Raw genomic sequence first — 26470 nt, 5'->3', positions numbered from 1 at the left:
TTTCACTCAAACTCACCCAGCACAAGTCAAAGAGGACCTAAGTGCTCTGTAGAGCACCCTGGCATGGACTTAACTGCTCTGCAGTGCACCCTTGCATGGGCCTACCTACGTTGGTCCCTCTAGAGGTCATTTCAGGATGTCTTCAAGCCATGAAACTGTCTGGGAAGGAGGCATTCAAAAGGTTGACTTGTTTAGGGCATGTAGCAACTAAAATTAGGGTTTTATGAGCCCTAAAACATTGATATGGATGATGGGAGTGATGTGCCCAAGTGGATTTGTAACAGCTACCCCCTAAAGCATAAAGTCGAAAATGTAAATGTCGAATGAAATGCTTTACGACATGATGAGGAGGTTCCGAAGTGGATGGTGACCTGCATCAATTACAATACATAATCTCATGATATTTTGGATTTTTCATGAATTTATGAGGTAAGGCATCCCCATGCTCAGCATATAAACTTTTCATTATATGTACATAGATAGTCGTCTACAAATATAGACTCATGGAAGGATGACCATCAGTAGGCCATTGTACATATGATTTAGTACTCCTAAAATCGCAGCTCGGATGGATGAAACTAGATCTGGGGTCTTTTATCTCGTTTAATCGTTCACTCAAGTACGAGTCTAACCATGTGAATATGTGATCTGAAGTCGAACATGGGAAGACATTGTCTGATTACCAGCCAATGATGTAAGTTTTTAACAAACGTGAGAGAAATCACCGATAATGATAATGATCCTCAAGATACTACAGTACATTCTGCATGGTGTGAATGTATGTTTTGATGTCAAACACCATACAAAGTCTTGCGGTTGAAGGCCAGTGATGTCAACCTATCGCCAAAAGCGAGAAACCTGCCATTGATGTATGCAACCCTCAAGGTACTGGAAGGGTGTTTCTAAGTCAACTTCTTGGATAATGAGTTGATGTCAACAAGAAGCGACTCGTCTCGAGAAGGCCTTGATGTATTCCACATCAACGACACGAAACCAGTGTAATGATTTTGGAGACGGAATTTGACTGACAACGCAAGGTTCAAGAATGTCGGTAATGAAAATGAAGGTTTATGGTATTGCAAAGGATGAATTTCAAACTGAGTGACTTCTCTTGAACATGTCGGTGACACTGAATGGATTGGTAGCATTGACCCAAAACAAAAAGTAATGGATGGTATGATAGACCAAGGTATGATGACCATCAAGCAGATAACCCAACCCATATAGTCACAATGATGAAGTGAAAGTGTCATGTTCAAGAGCGACCTACTGCCATAAAGTGGTTTACCCCTTCTCACATTTTTCGTAGTCATTGCTGACCAGTGCCTCTTTATTTTTATCAAGCTTGAGGAGGATAACATATGCTTATTGTATAATTTCACCCTTCGAGTGAATCCATCGCTATGTGATGTTTTAACGAGTCTAGCGAAGGTGAAACTCGGTCTTGTCATGATCGATAAGTTTGTCGTTATTTGATGTTTTAACGAGTTTAACGACAAAGATAACCCGGTCCTTTTCATGTTTAGAGAGTTTGAAAAGGGACAAAAAGAAAACTCCATAAGTTCTTTTTCGTAGATTTGTCTCTCAAGCCCAAAAAAAGCATAAAACAATACAAGAGAGGACTTATTGACCATGTTCGATCAACATATTCCTTTTTCGTAAATAATCTATCTTAGTCCGGAAAAGGGTTAAACTTATACTGATTAGATGTTGTTTCCAATCCGTTAACCAGTTGAAAAGGACAAGCGCTCGGCAATATTTTCATATTTCGAGAGTCTGAAAAGAGCTTAAAGAGGACTCTACTTTGAGGAACGAGTGGTGTCTAGGATAGCAATTGGTTCCGGTAATGTTGGAACTTCTCAAAACATGTTGATTGATGTGAAGAGGTTGGCTAATAATACCACTCATTGCAGTTGTTCCTCAAAAAAGGTAAAACAACCAAGTGAAAGCATATGATCAGCCAGGCAAATAGTGACGATGGAAGAAGAAAAAACAAGGCTCATCTGACGGAAGAGGCTGATAGAATGGAAATCACAAGGGTTAAAATGGAGATGGGTTCATTTTTACACAAGCTTGAACCATAGGGAACTATGCTTGGATTCAGTTTCATGTTTACACAAGCTTGAAACAAAAAACTATGCTTGGATTCAGTTTCATTTTTACACAAGCTTGAAACGAAAAACTATGCTTGGATTCAGTTTCATTTTTACACAAGCTTGAAACGAAAAACTATGCTTGAGATTGGTTTACATGCCCCCAGCATGATGACTCGATTCTAGGTGCATGCCCCCCAAGCTTCATTGCATTCACCTAAGTAGACTACTTGTGGCTATAAGGTGGATGGAATGAACCTTCATTTATGAGATCAAGTGAAAGACTCGACTGAGATTTTACGAGATCTAATCAAAGACTCGAATTGAAACTTTTATCTAGGGGATCTGGTTTCATTTTTTAATGAGCTTGACACAAGACAAGGAACTCTACTTAGATTCCTTGTTTCATTTTCTAACGAGCTTGACACAAGACAAGGAACTATGCTCACATCCCTTAGTTTAATTTTTTAACGAGCTTGACACAAGGCAAGGAACTATCCTCATATTTCTTGTTTCATTTTTTAACGAAGTTGAAACAAGACAAAGAACTATCCTCATATTCCTTGTTTCATTTTTTAACGAGGTTGACACAAGACAAAGAACTATCCTCATACTCTTTGTTTCATTTTTTAACGAGGTTGACACAAGACCAGGAACTATCCTCATATTCCTTGTTTCATTTTTTAACGAGCTTGAAACAAGACAAGGAACTCTGCTCATACCCTTTGTTTCATTTTTTAATGAGGTTGACACAAGACCAGGAACTATCCTCATATTCCTTGTTTCATTTTTTAACGAGGTTGACACAAAACAAGGAACTATCCTCACAGGACCTTGATCACGACCCATAAGAGGTCATGACCTCCAAGAGGTTCTCATCAGATGGGAGAACAATGCTTTGGAAGGGATACGTAGCAAGGAATCCATTAGAGATATATGGTTCCAATGCCCCCAGCACATCAGGTACAACATCACGGAATTGATCGTCCGTTGATGTAGGCATGGAACAGGTTGCCACATAATTGACCCGTGGCGGGGAAGATACCATTGGTACAAAAGGACCATTTAGGGAAGATGGTTGACTGGAAGCCATATTTGGACCGGGAAATGAAAGCTGGTCAATGGTGGCAATTCTGCCTTCATGCAGGAAACACATCACTCGAAAGAGCATTGAAACAATAGCTCTCATGTCATAAACATAGTCATGCCTAAGAAGTAAATTGTAATCTAAAGGGCCTGGGACTGCCATCACATTGACGTAAACAATTTTTCCTCCCAAAGTAATAGGAAACTGAGGAAGGATCCCTAATGGTTGATTGGTTCCTCTGTTAAAAGCCAACAAATTCTGGGTAATAGGCACAATTAGCGGCGAACCGAGCGCTTGCCAAGCAATGGAGGAAAGGATACTAACATATGCACCTTCATCTATAATAGTGCTAGGTACAATCATATTACCAACCTGTACTATGATCTGGAAAGGCACATAATAAGGAAGCAGACATCCTGCCAGTCGATTCCAATCAAAGGAAGTAACTAGACTACTTGGAGGGGGTACCATAAGAACAGAAGAATCACCCCCTTGAGTTACGAGAACTAGAGGATTTTCTTCCTGTCTTGATGGAACAGGAGGGTTTCCCCCAAGCTCATTGGAATCTGAAGAAACGAAAAGAACCTGAGCAGTATCATATTCACTCTCTATGGGAAAAGTACGATTAACTTGTTATCACTTAAGAATTCTAATGCCAAAATTTCTCATACTAGCTTGATGATAAAGGTCAGTGTTAGTCTAAGTTTGATTTTGTTTTTCCTAAGAGTCTGAGTCTTAGGGGGTCTTGAGTCAAGTATGCATTCTCATTCATCACTGTTCATTCTCATTCATCACCGGTCTCATAGCCATGTGTCAGTTTGGTTTAAAAAATTACTATGTACCACAAAGCCTTTTAGGTGATTTCGTAGCGCATGTAACCATCCTGAAGTGTTTTCGCAGCGCATTAATCCTTTTTGGCAGTTTCGCAGCGCAAAAGTCCATTAGGTGATTTCGCAGCGCGAAAGTCCATTAGGTGATTTCACAGCGCGATACGTTATTAGGTGATTTCACAGTGCATAATTCAAAATTTACACTGATCACACTGCGAAATCGGAGATTCGTGCATTCCGCAGCGAATCTTTCCCAACTGTCAGATCTGTCAAGTTAATCTATGGCTGCGTCATTCATTGTCAGTTTTTGCACTCCACATATCATGTCCAACCGCTTATCTCCATTATTACAACCACCAGGTACGTTGATACACACGAAATACAAGTTCCAAGGAAAGCAAGGTATGCACAGTTTTAATGATGATTGTAAGCCTTGCATGAGAAACAAATCTGCAAGATTTCAATTTGAAAAACATTGTCATCAAGCGAGGCAGCAATTCAAGTGAGACAGAGTTTGGAGTTTGAGCAGCGCTAGCATTTCCAACCTCCATTACAATGAATCTTCATGGAGGGATCGGCAGAAAGGAAAGACCACAGATCAGGCAAATGTCTGAGAAACGAGCCTAAAGGTTTAGACATAACCTTGAAGAACATAGAAGTCGAGCATGCATTTAAACAAGCTGGATGTTGGAATTTTTGCAAGAAGCTTCAGGGAGGTCATGCACAAGTTACTAAGGAATTTGCACTGAATTTCACAGGACTAAACTCAAAGGTTGGCATGTTGGAATTGCAGGTCTCACCAGACATGATATCCACAGTTATAGAGATTCCAAGAGGGCAAGAATTTCAAATTTGACATGAACCCATGCAAAGAATTTCTAAAGCAGGAGTTCATTAACTCAGATTTGAGCAAGTCTGTTCCTAGAAGTTATGTCAAAGAATCATATGCCCATTTGCTTACTTGTATACAGAAGTACCTGACCTGTGAAGGGAGATATAACAAAGTGTATTCATACCATTTTAAACTTCTGTTGCATTTCACAGGGAAGACATCTATTGATCTACCTTTTTACTTATTCCGCAGCTTAAGTAAAATGTGTGACAAGGTACAACTGAGAAAAGAAGCCTGTGAGACTTCATTGTTCCACCATGGCTTGATTAAGTTGATTGTTCTGCATGAACTCCAGAGGGTAGGTAGGGACTGGGACACATTCATATTCATGTCTGGTTTCAAGAGCAAGACTGGTCTCAGCCCTCAAGTTGCAAAAGATCTTCCAACAACAACCGGTCCTCAGGCAGAAACAAGATCTAAGAGGTTTTCGAAGTTAAAGGCAAGGAAACAAGTAAGAGAATCTACCAGGCCACTGACTATTCAAGACACACCCCAGTAGTCAATTAAAGAGAAAACTCAGGTCAAAGAAACTGCACATGAATCAAGCACAGGTGGAGGAGTTCAAAGAAGAAGGACTAGGAGCCAGGTGGCTAAAGAAAAAAGTAAGTCAGTGAGTATTGAAGAAAGCCCTGTTTCAAAGGGAGATTTAAATGATTTATTGCAAGCAATTGACATTGAAGAGTCCCCACTAGTTCAAGCTGATTTGATGCAGTCAAGAAAAGAGAAGGCTAAGAGGGTCAAAGCCTCAAAGAAACTCAAGTTTGATGATCAAGTTGATCAATTTGTTTTTAAGCCCAGGAGACCCATAACAAGGAAATTCAAACAAGTACAGGAGGTACCGCCAAGAGTAGATGAAACAGGGGAGGTGACACAGCCTCATGAAAGAAAGGATAAAGGCAAAACAGTTTCCACTCAAGAAGAAGGTAGTGTGGAAGACTTGAAAAGGAGATTGGAATCTGCCAACTTTGAAATTGCTAGATTGAAGAAAGCTGCCAGGAAATTTGCAGTTAAGGAGGCTTATTTTAACCAAATGCAAGCTTGGTGGGAAGACCAAACATTTCAAATTCCCGAGGTGGTTGATTTTAGTGTTCAATTCCGTAGCTGGACTACTCCTGCAATAAAGGAAGCTCAATTTATAAGAAAGATCAATACAAATCTCAGATCTGGAATCAAGGTCATGAAGAAACAAATTGAAGACTTAAAAATACAGTTAAGCCAGCTGAAGGAATCTCCTTAAAGAAATCCCACTTCAAGAAAGGCTATGTTTCAAATTTTGATGATTTTTCTTGGTATAATCTTTCTTGAAGAATCCTATATTTCCATTCAATTTTGGAAGGTCTTGGAACAGTTGAAAGAATGTTTAAATAAATAACGGCTCAAATAGCAAAATTTTGGGTTGAAACTGTGATTTTTGAAACAACTCAGCAGTTTCGTAGCGCGCTACGAAACTGCTGAAGGTGATGACTAGAGCTCAGCAGTTTCGTAGCGCGCTACGAAACTGCTGAAGCTAAACAATCTAATATCAATCAACCGGTTTTGAAATATAAGCGGGAATTTTGAAAGGGGAATATATACAAGGCATCATCTGAAGCTATCAACATTCAACCAGGTCAAGACAGGTGGAGAAAATATGGATTCGAATCCAACTTTAAATTTTTTGTCATAAAGTGAGCACATTTACCACAGTTCAAGATATGTCAAAACAGCTTGGAAGAGTTTTTGCCTTTACGCATAAAAGAGGTGGACAGCACATCAAGGTCGTGGCCATCTGTTACATTTTGGATAATCAAAGATAAAGGACATGCTTCTTTGGATTCGAACATTTTGAGGCAAACTAAAGACCGATAAGCAAGGGTAGTTTCCTATGTTTCAGGGCAATGGAGAAGATGTGACATTGAAGACCAGCATGGAGTTTTGAACATTCATCACAGCGAAACTAAAAAGGGAACAGATGTCAAAGAACGAGAATGATTACAATCAAGGCTATTATTAGCATAATATGGAATTAGAATCCTACTTGATTTAGATCTCTAAAAAGTCTAGTTGAAGTTTGTTACATTAAATAGGCAGTTAAAAGTTAAATAGGTGTCATTAGAAGTAGATTTCGAGTTCCCCTAATGTTTAAGGAGGAATCTCAATCAATTCTATATATAGGAGAAAGGGAAATGTAATAGTGGTTGGAAGTTTTTGTAAAAAACTCCGTTATTAAGCTTATGTAAAAACTATGTTTCTTTGATAATACAGTACTAGCTTCTGCTGCTCAAGAATCATAGAGATTTCAATATATGTGTTCCTGTTGTTGTCTTTTCATGTTGCCTACAGTCTTACGAGTATTTGATTACTTAGAAATCACTTGCAGTGTTCTAATTTCCTTCACATACTTGTAAACTGTCCTCTTTGTGTTTGGTGTACTATAACTACATTGAAATTTGAATGCCTTGATTTGATTGCAAAGCCAATTCTACTGTTAATGCTAAAGGACATATGACTCCATAAGCCCAATGGATGCTTGTAAATTTTGATTCCACCACCTTCATTCCTATTTGTTTCACAAAGAGTTAGTCATCTTAATCATAATTGAAAACCTTCAATCCTTTGAGAGAGCCCTCTCAGGCTAAGGAGGCTAAGCCTTAGCTAAAAGATTGGTTTGAAACAGTTACTTGAAGTCTTCCTGGTCTGCAGCCTTCTAGGGCTTGATTTTGAGATAACATAATCGATGATGAAATCAAGTCAATTGTTTCCTCAACCTATGATTGGTCAAGTATAGACTCATGGAATTCACATTCAGAGAGAGTGGGTTTGACTGACGTTGATTTGAGTCAGTCATTTTATCAACTATTGAAGAATTAAGGGAGAGTCTCCTATAACCAGATGGAAGTTGCTGCAGAGAAGCAGGATGGTTATCCAACACTATTTGGGATTCATCCAGATAGGGACAAAGGTGAATGGGGTGATTCCCTTCATATAACCTACAGGGAAACTTAGCTTTAGCCTTCTTTCCATGAACTTTACTACCACAAGTTGATGGTGTATCACTAACATGATCTCTAGAAGTTGATGGCACGGGATGATGTGAACGAGAAGACCATTCTTCTAAGATCTGAGGAATATCAGGAAAATTTCAAAGAATATGGTCTCCCATGTAAAGTTTGCATGGATATCGAACTTTGTGAGGCTTATGGGATGGTTTCTCATCAGAAGTTACATTCGAAGTAATGGTTGCTTGGTTTCCCCCCTGTTGAATTGGCTTCTTCTTCTTCTTCCATTTCTTCTTCTTCTTAGCCACCTGGTTACTAGTATTAATACTTTCACTAGGCGAAGACGAAGAAGGGGAGGAAGAAACAACTGATGAAGAAGGAAAAGGGTCAACTTTGGGATCAACTGGAGGTTGATTTTGTCCAGTTGGAGGAGTACTCGATTGTGGAGAAATCATGAAATTTTGAACCAAGGAGGTTGAAAATAACCATACTTGCAAGCCAATGGTAAATCCCAAAAGGGATAATGTAGCCATATAAGGAGCACCAATATTTCCAAAATGAGGAAAAGGACTAGGATTCCCATCAAAAGGAATTCCTTGATCGGTAGACTTTGGATTTGTCGCCATATGTCTCAACCTAAGATCAACTAAGGATCGAGTGTGGAGGATGTTATCCGCAGTCAATTAATTTTATTTTAATCAATATTAACATAACAAAACAAAAGAGGGATGAGCTAGGAAAAAGGATTACCAAGCAACTGTGAACTCCAGAATACCTCCCGGTGAACCGAGAAGTATGGGCAGGCAATCTCCCTGAATGTTGTGTTTGGTGTATCACAGTGTACAAGGCGGCCGACTCAGTTACCTAAGGATGGATAGCAACCTAGTGTTTTCCTCCCATATATACCCGAAAGTATGTGGAAGCCCAATCCGTATTAGCATTTTCTAATGCGAAACTGCACAGTGAGAGCATTCCCATATACTTTACGTACTGTAACACCACCCTATATACCCAAAGGTACGTGGACGAGCTACGATATACTCACGTACGTGGAATGAAATATCACACTCGAGATGTATTGCAGACAAGTTAGCGACAGCTGCTATGTTTTACGTCGGAACACGTCTCAAGCCTAGAAACTCTAAATGTTTTGCATTAGATGATAGTGCTCCATTAGGTTAAGTGATGTTAATTTTAAGTTGATCTTGATTAAGAATTTGCCTTTCAAGGTTCACCACGTGATGTATTTTCAATTCCTAGAATGCAACTAATATGATAAGCATTTTTTCCATTCAATTTAACAATGAAAATCTTAGCTAATAGGGATAGAGCAATCAGATTTCTTTCAATTAAAGAGCAAAGAGCACAATCTAATGCAATTTCCATAAACTATTCCTATGAGCACACACAAATTTCTTCAATACACGATGCAAGTTTTTCTTTTCAATTCCCTTAATGTTATTATGAACAAAAGGAAACTAATGCACATACAATCAATCAATCTTTTTATAGGAACGAAGACTTTACAATAGTTCTATTTCGAAGGAAAAAAAACTATTACAACACTTTCTTTCGAACAAAGATTAATCGACTATAATCTAACTTTGACGATGAATTGATAATGACAAAGAAATCATTTAAGAAACATTAATCAATCAAGTCAAAGTAGGGCTACCAAAGGAGATACAATCTTGATTTCAGAGACATGACACTCATTGATCATTCAGCAAGTAATCAAACAGAAGAAATTTGGTGAAAAACCTTATCCAAAGGTGGAAAACTAACCCAAGGAGGATCAGCACAACCCTGAATGGGAGACAGTGTGCTTCAGAGCACTGTCCCTAAGCCAAGGGTGCTCTACAACACACTGTGTTCCTCACAAGCCTGCACTAGTGACAGTAAGCCATTTCAAGAGGTAACTAAACACAGTTTTGGACCAAAATTCACTTCAACAAAGCTAAAATACAATCAATGAAAGGAAGTAAGGTCTGCTAGAGTGTCCTAGGATGTGGATAAGCTACTTGGAACGGTGATTTATCCCCAACGGAGTCACTAATTTGTTATGAAGAATTTGGTATCTACGGATAAATACTAATTCCCTAGATAAGTAGTCATATCTAGAACAACATTTTAAAGCACTTTAACCTTTTTTTATAAACAATAGATAAGACAAAGAGAATGAGAGGACCTACTTGTACTTTCACTTTCCTCTTGTCTCCTTTATATCGGTCCTGTCGCTCCTTCCCGTACTTAACATGCTTGAGAAGTACTTGTAAACATCAACAGAAGACAAAGAACCAATCAAAGCAAAATATCTATTGATTACAAGTAAATGGAATCAGATACATTCACACATATAAGCATCACATATCAAGATAAGCATATGGAAAAAGGTGTAAAATACTTTATTGAATAGCAAGAAGAATTACAACCAGAAGCCTGATTCAAAGTCACTCCTCCAGCTTTAGTTCCATCCACATCAAATCATAAGCATGAAATTCCAGCAGCATAATGACACTTAGAACAGTCTCAATTCTCAAACTAACATTATCTCCTTACAATTCATCAAATTCCAGCCCCTGATCACTTAGATGAGTGCTCAATTTATAGGAAGATGGAGGAGGTTTTATCATCAATGAAGGTATTGAATGGCCTTCCATACTTAGAATTAGTTCCATGGAGGAAGGGATGAGAAAATAAGAGGAATCTTAACTCATTCCTCATCCATTTTCGATCTCATAGGATATGATAAGTGTGGGAATATTATAGAAGGCTCCAGAAGATAAGAATATTCCCCAAACCCTATGTGAATTTCACTCAAACTTGCCCAGCGCAGGTCAAAGAGGGCCTAAGTGCTCTGTAGAGCACCCTGGCATGGACTGGCATGGACTTAACTGCTCTACAGCGCACCCTTGCATGGGCCTACCTGCGCTGGTCCCTCTAGAGGTCATTTTAGGATGTCTTCATGCCATGAAACTATCTGGGAAGGAGGCATTCAAAAGGTTGACTTGTTTAGGGCATGTAGCAACTGAAATTAGGGTTTGATGAGCCCTAAAACACTGATCTGGATGATGGCAGTGATGTGCCCAAATGGATCTGTAACATTTGTCTCATATTTTTTCTGCCAAATCGTTTATAGAAGGTAGGATTTGGTCCTCTTCTTAACCTAGCATGGAAGGCTCATAGAGTTTCACATTCTCCATATTCACAACTAAGTAAATGCACATGTATGGGTGTAGGTTAAGTTTATAGACCTTATCTCCCACCTTTTCCAGTATCTCAAAGGGACAATACCACAAAGCCTTGATTTTCTTATTAAGACCCTCTAGCCTCTCCATGTTCAATCATAACCACACTTTGTCTCCCACCTTGAACAACTTCTTTGTTCTATGTTGATCATGCATGGCTTTATATTTTTCCTATGACTTATGCAGTGTCTCTTGTACCTATATATGGATTTATCATATCTCCTTAACGAAAAAAAATTCCCTAAAGGCATCCCCTGTAAGATCCTCCCTCACTCCTTGTTGCTTCCATTATGTAATATCTAAAGGTGAAGGTGGAAAATATCCAAAACAAGTTTCAAATGGGGACTTATCCCCAGAATTGTGGACTGCTCTATTATAATAGTGCTATATATATATACTAGATTCTCATCCTAGGTTTTTGGATGCTTCTGATTGTAACCCCTCAAAAGTTGCACCTATCACATACCCCAAATACACCAAAACTATTGCGCAAGCTCACACTTCTTGATATTTTCTAGCAGTTTGTGCTTATTTAATGTCTCGATCACCTGCATCAAATGTGAGATGCACTCCTCCTAGTAGCATTGTGTACAATATATCATCCAAATAGACAATAACAAATGAAACTATAAAATGATGTTATATATCATTCATTAACACCATAAACATAGTTGGTGCATTATGTAGGAAAAATGGCAAGACTAACCACTCATACAAGTGTTGCATGGTTTTGAAGGAAATCTTCCAGGTATCTTCTTCTCTAACTCAAACTTGGTGATATCCAGACTTGAAGTCCAACCTAGTGAAGTATTTCACTTGTTGCAACTATCCAGTAAATCATATTTTTTGGGTAGGGGGTATCTAATCTTAAACATAATTTTGTTCAATGCCCTGTAATATATGCACATTCACCAAGTCCCATCCTTCTTTGGTGCAATGATGATTGGTCACCCACATGTTGATCTCAGTCAAATGACACCCTTTTCTAGTAGTTGTTGAAATTGTTTCTTCACCTCACTTGCTTTTATAACAAACTTCCTATACATACCAATGTTAGGTAATGGGGATTCCAACAATAGTTGGATCTCATGCTCCACTTTCCTCCTGGTTGGTAGCCCTTTAGGCTCCTAGAACACATCCTTATATACCTATAGAAACTCTTATAGTTTTTGTTTTTGTTTCTTAATACACCCCCCAATGGATGCCTTTGTTCTCACTAACTCTTCAACAGACTGATTTTCTCTTAAAAATAGTAAAACATAACTCTTGCTAGAACTGATCAATTTCTTAGCCTTTTTGGCCCTTAGCAGTGAAAAGTTTTACTAGCCCTTGTGCATGTTGATGATGAACAATTTTCCATCATTGACAAGTTGATATTGGTTGGCTCTCTACATGAACATTACATCTTGCTTATACATATAGGAGCTTATAAACACCACTCCACATACATCAAGGGGAACTACACCTAGTTCTACTTCATCAATAAAATCAACATGTTGTAGTGTTTTCTTTGCAAATATGTACGAAAAGAACCCACTTAAGGTTGCGGATGACAAACAATCTCAACAATATAAATGGCTGCTAAACATTGTAGATCTGTAGCAACTGATAGAAACAAAACCTGCCAAAGTCCAGATCTATGCCACAATCATAGTTAAACAACAAAAAGAAAGAGTAATAACTCTAATCATCTAATGGAATCCAGATATGCAAAGACTAGTTTTATTATAACACCTATGAAGGGAACAAATAAATGCTACCAGTCCCCCTCTATGGGATGGGTTCTTGGCTATCCTCAAACCTCTTCGGCTTGTGTAGAGTCTCTCTCATCTATAATGTGTAAACCCAACAAAAATATTGTGTGCGATAATGAAAATAATCAGAGTTACAGAAACGAGTGCAACAATGAAAATAATCAAAAGTGAATAATGAATGGAAAACCCTTATATCTATAACAAAATATTGAGTTATCCTCAAATAATGAGCAATAATAAAATATTATTGATCCCATTTTTGGAATAACCACCTGGAATATTTTATTATATTTGTTTGGGAGGGAAAAAGTATTTAAACTTTTATTTAGAAATAATAAATAAATAAATGATTTATTTATCATCTCAAGGAACTAGTTCAGGAATAATAAATAAATAAGGGTTTATTTAATTATTCCTAAGGGATTTAATCAAATTTAACAAAGAATAATAATTAAATAGTGATTAATTAATTATTCTTAAAGAAAAATAAGATAAATAATGATTTATCTGTTTATTTTTCATGATTGGATCAAATATGACAAGGAATAATAATTGAACAATGGTTTAATTAATTATTCCTAGAAGGAAATCAAATAAAAAGTGATGTATTTAATTAACTTCATTGGTGCAGATGCACACTCAAGAAAGGATGAGGATGTGGAAGCATTGTTTTGTTCCATTTCTATTATCCAACCTAAGTGGATAACTAAAGCAAGGGATGAATGGATGAATGATGAAGAGGTGTGGTCACTCATTCAAACATTGCAGCAAGATCCGAGTACATCAGATACATTTAGCTGGAAAAATGATTCACTGTGGTACAAATATCACTTATATATTTGTAAGAATTCCCAACTCAAACAAAATATTCTTTTGTAATTGCACACCTCTCCCTTAGGAGGGCACTCAAGGTTTTTAAAAACTTACCATAGGGTCAAGAATGAATTTTTTGGGATGGCCTTAAATATGATATTTAGAAATTTGTGGCAGAATGTTTGGTTTGCCAACAAAATAAATTTGATACAATTAAGACCCCCGGTCTGCTACAACCTTTAGCCATTCCAAGTCAGTGTTGGGAGGAGGTATAAATCGATTTTATCACAGGTTTACCCAAGTCTGAAGGAAATATTTTCATAATACTGGTAGTTGATAGACTTAACAAGTATGCACACTTTTATGAATTATCTCATCCTTTTAAAGCCAACATTGTTTCTACTGCATTTATGGAAACAATTCAAAAGCTTAATGGAAATCCAAAGATTATAGTAAGTGATAAAGATCCCATTTTCACTTGAATTTTTTGGACGGAATTATTTTCATGTCTTGGTACTCAATTAGCTCATAGATCATCTTATCATAAACTGAGATAGTGAGCAAATGTTTGGAAGGATATCTTCGTCACTTTGTATCTGACAAACAAACACAATGGGTCAAGAGGTTACCTCTAGCTGAATTGTGGTATAACACTTCCTTCCATACTGTAGCAAAATGACCCCATTTATGGCACTTTATGGATATCATCCACCATCCATCACATCATATTTAAGAGAAAATTATAGGGTTCCAGCAGTGGAAGATCACATCAAGCATCAACAACAAGTTCTCCAACTCTTAAAGGATAACCTCACTCTGGCACAAAATCAAATGAAACAACAGGCATATCAGCATCGCAATGAAACAAATTTTGATGTAGGTGACTGAGCATTTTTATGTCTACAACCATACAAACGAATGTCTCTCAAGCAAGAAGGATAATAAATTATCACCCAAGTACTACGTTCCTTACAAGGTGTTGCAAAAGATTGGTACTATGGTATATAAAGTGGATTTGCCTACATCTTCCCTATTACACCCAGTTTTTCATGTTTCATGCTTAAAGAAGGTTATAGGTGACAAGATTCCAGTTGAAACAATGTTGCCAGAACTTGACGAAGAAGGAAAAATCATATTTGAGCCTGAAGCAGTCACGGAAACAAGAACCCGATAGCTATGGAATCGGTCAATTTCAGAGTATGTCATTAAGTGGAATAACTTACCCATTAGAGATTCCACATGGGGGGATGAGAATTTTATATAGAATCATCCAGACTACTCAAGCATTGAGGACAACACTTTTTTGAAGGAGAGGGGCATGTTAGGTCCCTATAATACTAGTGTATCCCCCTTATTGTTATTGTTGTGCCCTTGTAGCCCCTATATTGTAATTTTTGAGCCCCATAGAAGACCACTATTGTTATTTTTGTGCCCTTACATTATTATTGTTATGTAGGCTCTGATTATATTATGACCCCTTAGACCCCTATATATACAAAAGAGGTCTTGTCATTGGTATCATCAAATAATTGTTCAGTTATGTAATGTAAAGGAGGTTTCCCCCTTGTTAACTAGGTAATCCCTTCTATGGATAGAAGTGATCCCTCTAGTACAATGAGTGGATCTAGTAACAACTAAAACAAATATATGAAAAACTCTCCTAGTTTAAATCAGAATGACATGAGAGAGGAAATATGGCCTACCTCACTCCTATGCAGTTGCTTTTCGATGTCGATCTCGCTAATCACATCCAAGCTTGATCCTTGTTATTCTGTTGTGACTGAATACCTACAAGAGAGATCAAAAAAAGACAACAAAGGAAAAACATAGAATATGAATTCTAATGCAAAGCATACAACAGATCAAGGAGCATCATACTAAGAAAGTAGTCATTTACACGCTTATGGAAAGTAAACATGCATTGTATTAATAATAAACACGAGGGAAGAATACAACCACTACCTTGATGTTGGAAGCCTCCTTTGGGATGGGTTTCCAAGTCCAAGCCAAGACTTCTCAATCTCTCATTTCTCCTTTGAAAATTGGTAGAAATTAGGCACAATTTAGTAGCAGCATGACCAATCTAGTATGACCAACCATTTGAGGGTGTAAGGGAATGCATATATAGGGAAGGAGAGGGAGTTAAGGATCCATAAAAGGGGAAGAATTTCCACATATTAAGCGGAATATCCCTAAAGGTATGATCAAGAAATCAAAATGGGATAAATCGACCATATCCTTATTCAACAAAAACCAACTCATTGTTCTCGAGGCTTCTAGTAAGAGAAGCTTCTGCTCCATTTTTGGAGAAACTGCCTGAAGAGGATCAGCATAGATTTTCCTATCAAAAGTTGCACTGCCAGCGCTAGTAATTAGTTAGACCAAAGGGTATTAGCATAGGTTTTCCTTCTAAAAGTAGTGTTGGGCTTGAAAATAGGGTTTTTTGACAAGCTCTTCCAAAATTACTTCAAGGAATTTCTTCTTCTTTCCTTCAGGGATGCTCTTATCAATGTTTTTCATGGTGAATTCATTAACATATTTTGTCACTTTGCAATATTTGGGCAAAGTTCGACAGCTCGGGGTATGAGATAGGGAATGCAAAAAATTATTTTATAACAAATGCCCCCAAAAGCATGAAGTCAGAACATGAAGTGATGGATGAAGTGCTTTACAAGTTGAGGCAAGGACTTTGGAGAACTACCATCAGGAGACCTGTAAATCAAACATATTACAACATATATGACATATCTAAGTGGGCATCTAACAATACATGAATCCATGGCATGGGCATAGCCATTTGACTAGAAAAGATCATGTGTATGGATCCATGGCATGGACGCAGCCATCCGACTAGAAAGGATCATATGTATGGATCCACGGCATGGATGTAACCATCTGATTAGAAAGGATCATATGTATATAATCATGAATACTAAATAACTCCACACAGTCAGGATTTATTAGATTAAATCCAGGGCCTTCATCTCTGACCTAATCCAACCAAAGTACGAATCTAACCAAGCGAATAAATGTGTTGAAGTCAAACATGGTAGAAACCACCTTATTACCAGTCAATGTTGTAAATCGTTAACAGGTATGAGAGAAACCACCAATAGTGATAATGGCTCTCAAGGTACAACAACACAATCCACGAGTGTGAATAAGGAAAATGAAGTCGAACACTCGTAGAATCATCTGAACGAAGGCCAATGATGTGAACCTATCAGCGAATGCGAAGAACCTGCCATTGAGGCATGCAAACTCCAAGGTAATAAAAGGGAGTTTCTAGATCATCTTCCTAGATAATAAGCTGAAGTCGACAGGAAGTGATCCGTCAAAGGAGGGCCATAATGTTTCCCACATCATCGACACGAAACAAAGGACTTTGTAAATTTGGTGAGAGTGATTCAGGATTGTAGCAGAGAAGGTCAAATGGGGTATAAGAGGTTTGAATTTGTAGACAAAACTTCTCTTGAACATATCGACGACACAATTTGGAGTTTGGCAGCATTTGACTCAAAATGGGATCAATGGTCATGACGACAATAGGTAACGATCAAATGAGAGGCAAATGGATTTCTCAAACCTAGGAAATCAAGTGACTAAGTGAGGATATCCCAAACGTGACACGAAATCCAAATTAATTTCATGTTCAATAGCGACATGTTGTATTTCATATAGAATACAAGACACATTTACTTCCATTTTTCCCCCACTATTTCTAATGAGTATCTCTTTATTTTTAATCACAAGCTTGAAGAGGATACCATATGCTTGTCGTATAAGTTCATCCTTTGGATTAATCCATCCTAGTAAGTTTAACGATCCCTAGGAATGAGTAGCTTGGTCTCATCATGGTGACAAGTCCTGCGTCGTTTAAGTTTTACGAGTCTGCTGGAGGGGTAACTCAACATCTTTTCAATGTTTAGAGAGTTTGATAAAGAGGTGGAAAAGAAAACTCCAAAGGTACCTTTTCGTAGATAGTCTCTTGAATCCGAAAAGGTAGAAAACAACATTCAAGAGAACCTCTTAGCCATGTTCGACTAAGGTATTCATTTTTCGTAGCTAGTCTATCTTAATCCAGAAAAGGTTTAAACTTATACTGAGTAGACATCTTTTCATTTACTTTTACGATTTTGAAAAGACAAGTGCTTGGAAATATTTTCATATTTTTGGATTCTGAAAAGAGTTGAAAGTGGACTCCACCCAGAGGAATGAGTGGTATAAAAGGATAGCAACTAGTTTTGGTCATGATGGAACTGCTCAAAACATGTAAAGGTCAAGAGGCTGGCTAATAAGACCGCTCATCGCAGATGTTACCTAGGCAAGGGTAAAACAACCAAGTGAAAGTGTATGATTGGCCAGAGAGATGGTGACGATGGAATAAAAAAACCAAGGCTTATATAGCAAAAATAGGCTGATAAAAACTGGCAATCACGAGAGGTAAAGTGGGAATGGTTTCATTTTTACGCAATCTTGAAACATGGGAAACTATGCTTGAGGATACTTGAAAATGGTTTCATTTTTTAACAAGCTTGAAACATGAGAAAAAGATATGCTTGGATTTGGTTTCATTTTTTCACAAGCTTGAAACGGAGACAAACTATTCTTGGATTTGGTTTCATTTTTACATAAAACTGAAACAAAGATAAACTATGCTTGAGATGATTTTGCATGCCCCCAACATAATGACTCAATTCAAGGTACATGCCCCCCAAGCTTAATTTCATTCATCTAAGAAGACTAATGGTTACTAACAGGTGGATGAAATGAAGGTTCACTTACGAGATCAAGTGAAAGACTAGACTGGGATTTTACGAGGTCTAATCAAAGACTCGAATTAAAAGGGAGTTTGATTCATTTTTTAATTATCTTGACATAGGAAAAGAACCGTGCTCATGACACCTTGTTTCATTTTTTAACGAGCTTGGCACAAGTAAAGGAACTATGCTCTGACACCTTGTTTCATTTTTTAATGAGGTTGACGTAGTAAAATAACTATCCTCATGGGGACCTATTTCATTTTTTAATGAGGTTGACATAGTAAAAGAACTATCCTCATGACACCTATTTTAGTTTTTAACAAGGTTTACATAGTAAAAGAGCTATCCTCATGATGCCTATTTCATTTTTTAACGAGGTTGACATGGTAAAAGAACTATCCGCGTGACACCTATTTCATTTTTTAATGAGGTTGACATAGTAAAAGAACTATCCTCATTACACCTATTTCATTTTTTAATGAGGTTGACATAGTAAAAGAACTATCCTCATGACACTTTGATCATGGCCTATAAAATCTCATAGCTTCCAAGAGGTTCTCATCATATGGGAGAACAACACTCTAGAAGGGATACATGTCAAGGGATCTAATGGAAAGATCAAGTTCCAATGCCCCCAGTACATGACGCACTATATCACTAACTAGATCATTAGTAGAGGCGGGCACGAAACAGGTGAACACATAATTAACCTGTGGCAGGGGTGATACCACTTGCATACAAGGACCATTTAGGGAAGATGGTTGATCAGGAGTCAAATTAGGACCAATGAACGAAAGTTGATCAATGGCCACAATTATTCCTTCATGCGGGAAACATATGACATGAAAGAGAGAAGATACAAGAGCTCCCATGACATAAACATAGCCATGGTCGAGGAGTAAATTAAAATAAAAAGGGCCTTGAACAACCATCACGCCGAGATAGATGATTTTTCCTCCCAATGTAATAGGAAAATTAGGAAGAATCCCTAACGGTTGAATGGTTCCTCTATTAAAAACTAACATATTTTGGGTAATGGGCACAAGAAGCAAAGAACCTAAAGCTTTCCAAGTAGTTGAAGACAGAATACTAACATACATGCCTTCATCTATGATTGTGTCAGGTACGGGTATATTATAAGCCTATATTATGATCTGAAAAGGAACATAAGAAGGAAGATGATATCCTACCAATCGAATCCAATTAAAGAAAGTGACTAAACTACTTGGAGAGGGAGCCATCGCAATGGGAGGACCCTCTTGCATCACAGGAATAGGAGGATCACCCCCCTGTACCATGGGAATGGGAGGATTTCCCCCTAGTTCTTTGGAATCTGAAGAAACTAGAAGAACTTGAGTGGTATGAACTTCACTCTCTACAGGATAGATATTATCAACCGAAATCAGAATTGGTTCAACCACTTTCTCAACCAAGGTCAGGAACAAACTCATGGGATTCACTTTCAGAGAGAGTGGGATTGACAAGAGATGAGTTATGATCAATCACTTGATCAACTAGTGGAGGATCAAGGGAAAGCTTCCGATAACCAGTTGGAAGACGAGGTTGAGAAGTGGTAAGGTTATCCAACACATTAGAGGCTTCATCCATATAAGGACAAAGGTGAATAGGATGATGCCCTTCACATAACCTACAGGGAAATTTGACTTTTCCCTTTTTCCCATGGGATTTATTGTCACTAGTTAAAGGTTTATCGCCAGCATGATCTCTAGAGTCAGATGGCGAAGGACGGTGTGATCCTGTAGCCCAGACTTTTAATACCTTGGGAATACCAGGACATTCTCGAAGAAGGTGGTCACCCTTACAAAGAATGCAAGGGAATTTCACTTTCCGACACTAATTGGAAGTTTCTCAACATAAATTGCATCAGTAGCATCAACTACTTGGTTTCCCCCTTACTTATTTTTCTTCTTCTTAATCTTCCTATCCTTCTTTTTCTTATCCACCTAGTTATTAGCTTGCATGTTTTCACCAGATGAAGAAGAAGAAGAGGAAGAAGACCAAATGGGTGAAGAAGGAAAAGGGTCAACTTTAAGATCAATTAGAGGTTGATATGGTTCAGGTGGAGGAGAACTTGGTTGAGGAGAATTTTTGACATTTGGAACCACATGGGTTGAAAATAACCAAACCGGAAAACCAATGGTAAATCCAAGAAGGGACAACATTTCCATATAGGGAGCACCAACATTTCCAAAATAAGGAAAAGGATTAGGATTCCCGTTAGAGGGATTTCCTTGGTTGGTATACTAAGGAACTATTGTCATTAGTCTCAACCTAAGGTCTACTAAGGAATATTTCCACATGAAGGATATTTTCCGCGGTCAATTAAATTTAGAAATTAACAACAAATAAATAAAAAAGGAGTAACTAGGCATAAAGGTTTACCAAGCAACTTGTGAACTGCAATATACACCTTGGTGAACCAAGGACTTAACGTACAACAGCCAATCTCACCGAATCATGTGTTCAATGTACCACGGTACAAAAGGCATTAGACTTAGTTACCTATGGATGGATAGCAACCTATAGGGGACTCCCAAAATATACGCAATGATACATGGGAGTACAATCCATGGTAGTGTTTTCTAATGTGTAACCATTCGATGAGAGAGTTCCCATATACTTACCATGTGTGGAGCACCTCCGATATACCCTAAAGTATTGGAGAACGGTCGTATACACTTCCATATGTGGAACGGGATTTCACCCCCGGGATACAACGCTGCAAAATAACGAAAACTCCTTAGATTAATTGAGGTAAATTTTAGGTTTATCTTCAATTAAGTTTTGGTTTTAAGGCTCAAAATGATGTCACCTGAACACCTATGATGTAACTATCATGAGAAACGAATATTTTCTGTTTCGATGAAAGCTAATCTATTAAGGGAAGAGATTCAAACAATGATGCAACAACGAAGAATGCAATAAACAAAGATTTCCTAACTAGATATTTCACTTTCATTTTCCAAATGCAACCACAAAAAGAAAAATGATTTCAATTTTTCTTTCAATGAATGAGAATGCACTCGATGCACTTTTAGCTTTCAATCATTAAACAATATTACCTATGTCCAATGATAGATATCAAAAAATGACTTTTCAATGCAATGTGATCTAATGCACTTTACAAAAAGTAAATTATGAGATGAAAACTAAATGAATGCAAAATCAATTTCTTTAAGGTCTCAAAAGAACTAATAATGTTAAAACAACAACAAATCAATATTCCTTCCAAACATACAAGCAATAAACAACAATTTTAATTGACTCAAAGAATGAAATACTCAAACAAAATTTACTTTCACCATTTCAAACTATGGGATGGACTTTTGCACACCACAAAGGAATTAACACAAATTAAAGAAAATTCAATGCACACAGAGTAGGAGGATGACCTCAGAGATCAAGATACACTAGGATTTTTAGCAGAAACCTTAAAAATTCTCAATTTTAATGATCAGCACTACTTTACATAGCAAAAGTTGTGCTGACAAGGTCATCAACGCTACTTCACATAGAAAAATTTGTGCTGACAACACTACTTTACACAGCAAAATCTATTTTGGACGAGAAAATGGACCATCATGGGCAGACAATGGAAGAGAAGGTTTCCAGCGTGACTGTACTTGGAAAAATCATCGTTGATACTGCGATTGTAACTAATGAAAACACGTTGAGCGAGGAAATTTCAGGACAAACAAGTATATCTTGAGCAAAACCCTAGACCTGATACCCTAAATGACTGACTACTCAAAGTACAGACTCAAAGGATATCGAAACCAAGGATCATTGAAAGGTGGCCAAATTATTCAAAAAGGCCAAATGAAAAAGGAGGGTTGAAAGGGCTATAGGCTCCCCAGCGTAATCGCCAATTTGTTAACTAGGAAATCCCTTCTACAAATAGAATTGATCCCTCTAGTCCAATGAGTGGATCTAGTAACAACTGAAACAAATACATGCAAAACTCTGCTACTTTAAATCAGAATGACATGAGAGAGGAAAGATGGCCTACCTCGCTCCTATGCGGTTTCTTTTCGATGTCAATCTTGATCTCCTCACTTCCAAGCTTGATCCTTTGTATTATGTTATGAATGAATACCTGCAAGAGAGATCAAACAAAGACAACTAAGGAAAAACATAGCATATGCATTCTAATGTAAACCATATGACAGATCAAGGAGCATCATACTAAACAAGTAGTCATTTACACGCTTATGGAAAGTAAATATGCATTGTATTAATAATAAACACAAGAGGGAATCATACAACCACTAGCTTGATATTGGAATCCTCCTTTAGGATGGATTTCCAATTCCAAGCCAAGACTTCTCAAGCTCTCCTTTCTCCTTCACAAATTGGCATCAATTAGGCACAATTTAGTAGTAGCATGACCAATCTAGTCTGACCATTTGAGGGTATAAGGGATGCATTTATAGGGAAGAAGAGGGAGTTAGGGATCCACAAAAGGGGAAGAAGGTCCAAATCTTAAGGGGAAGATCCCTAAAGGTAGGATCAAGAAATCAAAATGGGAGAAATCAACCATATCCTTGTTCAACAATAACCAACTCGTTGTTCTCAAGGGTTCTAGTAAGAGAAGCTTCTGCTCCATTTTTGGAGAAACTGCCTGAAGAGGATCAATGCGGATTTTCCTATCCAAAATCACGCTGCCAGCACTAGTCACTAGTTATACCAAAGGGTATAAGCATGGGTTTTCCTGCTAAAAGTAGTGTTGGGCTTGAAAATAGGGTTTTTTGACAAGCTCTTTTAGAATTACTTCAAGGCACTTCTTCTTTCCTTCAGGGATGCTCTGATCAATGTTTTTCATGGTGAATTCATTGAAAAATTTTGTCGCTTTACGAAATTTTTGGCAAAGTTTGGCAACTTAGGGTATGAGATAGGGAGTGCGACAAATTACTATATAACACCCCTCGAAGAGGATAATTTTTAAGTCATTGATCTATCTATTTGTGAGTTGGGTGCATAACGCACAGCTATAACATAGACCGATGGCCTACCAATGGTTAGGTTTAACTCCTTAAACTCTTAAATAGAGTTACAATATGGACTCTTCTATATTATTCTTCATCATGATCGTGTGTCTACCCCATTTTCCATGAGTAATGGGGTTGATGTGGCGTCCACTCGAATTATGGTGGAAAAAATAAGAAGCTCAACTCCCGAGTGGTATAATGTTTACATACAGACTTCGATTGAGGCAATTCTTGCACTGTTGGAAAGGTCTCTATATCTAGAATAGGAAAAATAATGTAACACTAAAGAAACAAAGTTTTACCCCCCAAAAAAATCCATTTAACATCTTAAATTGTGCCTAAAAGGTTTTAGCACCCAATTTTCCAAACTAGGTCCCATGGTAAGAATTATCCTTAGAGTTGATTCCTCCACTTTTTCCACTATGAAAGCATCGAGATGGATGAAAAACAATATAGAGATATAATCTAAATCATATGTCGACAAACTCTAAGTAATCAATATTTCATGCGTGAATTAATGTAAGTCTTTTCGTTTGTCAAATGACCCCCCATCCAAAATGTATATCAATCGATACAACCCTTGTTGTCCCAATGATTTGATAAATAGGTCTCTCAAGTAACAATATTCCTCACACCATGACATGAACATATTATTTTCCATTGGATCATTTCCCTTGGGAACAAAACTTTTCGCATAAAATATATCCCTCCATTCATTTGATCTTCTAATCATCTGATGACCCCACAAGTCAACTGTACCCTCCACATCACAATCTTTGTTTTTTTTGTCATCCTCATATGTGGCATCCATATGGAACCCCCACATCACACCCACCAAATCACAGCATATGTTATATGTTTGCATGGTAAAGAGAATTCCACTCAATAACATGGTGATTCAGGAATTAGGGTTAATCACATATTAACAATTCATAATGTCATGGTAATCTAAAGGCTAACAAAACTTTAAATTCAAAAACTACCAACGAATAATTTGTAGTGGTTACAGTCCTATCTTGGAATAAATGAAACTTATTGTCAATATGTTCATATTTCGTTTTTCATTAGTGAGTTTTAATGGCCTTAGATTCACACAAAACTTTACCAATACGATATAGTTACTATCATCTTCTAAGTGTTAATTCTAATACTATTCATCTTATTTTGTATATTTTCTCTTGGAAACTAACAATGATAGTAGGTTTTGTGATGGTGCCCAAGAATTCTCTGAAACAAAAGAAACCTCAGCAGGCAAAAGATTCAAATGCGAGCAACAAAAATTCCATTCTATTTTGAGACACTACGCATAAATTGGACAAAAGAACATCATGGTCTGGGATTTCTAAACTATTTCAAGAATAAAGTAATGTAGAATTTGAGCCTGAAGGTGATGACAAGTACATCTCTGTTAATATTTTTGGGGACATAGCTAAGTCAGAATTGAATAACGTTGTTGCAAAGATTAAGATAGCTCCCTACATAGACATGGTGTGATGGGCCCTCAACCATGTATACCATTGGACAAGAAAAATCTTCAAAAACCAAAGGGTAACCATTGGCTCCTTTAAACCTGAAGATATTCAAGTAATGTATAAGCTCTCTACCCCTGAAATTACTTATGGCATTTATTTCCTTTAAAAAAATCATTAGGACGAATATATTCAATATGTAGAAATTTGAATAATATAACACTTATGCACAGAGATTATCCTGATTATACACTATTTGCGGAATGCATGCATAATACATAACCTCCTCTACCATTGATAATCAATTTGCGGAATTAGAAAACAATCGCATGCGCACATTGAAACATCAATCACACATATCAACACAGTATGTAATGGGGAAAGCATACAGCTGAAAACCCCCAACTATCTATATATTATAATGATAGAGAACATGTAACAATACATAGTACAATAGTCCTCACAAATACTCAGTACTATCTCCACCTACTACACAAAAACTAGCTCAGATCTGAACAAGTCACGGGTTCAAATCTCCTCCACTGTTTGCCTGCCTCTACTGCGCAATCCAAGTTGAGAATAGATCTGATCCAAGTTCGAATTCCCTTAGCTTGTGCTGCGCAATCCTCATTGGAAATCTCAATCAATGATTGTGCAAATCTCATGCACAGCTATAGTCACAATTGATAGTAGTCTCACCCTTTCACCCACCTCTAACACTTGTCTCCACTGAATTTTCCATGCACTGAGTTAACTGATGTATTCTTTAGTTGATTTATGAGTTAATAATTAGTGAATTAATTAATAAGTAATTCACATCACTCATCACTAGTGTATTTGGAAGTTAGACTAAATACAACTAGTTCAACTAAGTCAAATTGAACACAACTTCATCAACTCCTCAATCAACTCCACCAAACTCAATCACTTGAGTTCTAACTGAAGTCCATCATGTAATAGCTCAACTAACCCATAGGAAAAGCATATTTCCTTCTGGCAGTTGCATGTGCCACATCCATAGCTCAAACTGAAGTGCTGCAAGAGGATAAGATAATGTTTATAGTCCACATATTATTAAGAGCTAATAATATTTGACTGTTCTATTTTTTGACTGGCAGTCTAAAAATAGACTCCACCCATATGTCTAAAAATAGAGGTCCATCTATTTTTACCAACATGACCAATCATCCATAAATAGCATCCTGCAACTCATAGACCATGATCCATATGTCTAAAAATAGACTTTGCGCCAAAAATAGCCTGCGGGCCCAGTTAGTGAAGGCGACTTATTTTCACTCAGCTCCATCATCTTGTTGCATTTTCAACACTCCCTCTCAACAAGATATGGATTATCTGCAACCCCTATCCTCCTGGTGAGCGCCTTTGTCAAGATATTAGCATCCTAATCCTCCATGGGAATGTAAGAAAGTAACATGATTCTCCGCTACACACAATCTCTGATATGATGGTACCTGATGTCGATGTGCTTGGATCTATCATGAAATACTGGATTAGCTAAGAGTTTAATGCAACT

The sequence above is a fragment of the Pinus tabuliformis genome, chromosome 8 (assembly GCF_031772625.1).
Source record: "Pinus tabuliformis cultivar Carrire ecotype Pingquan chromosome 8, CPIR1, whole genome shotgun sequence".
In the NCBI taxonomy this organism is placed as follows: domain Eukaryota; kingdom Viridiplantae; phylum Streptophyta; class Pinopsida; order Pinales; family Pinaceae; genus Pinus; species Pinus tabuliformis.
Note: the sequence above shows the minus strand (reverse complement) of the source record.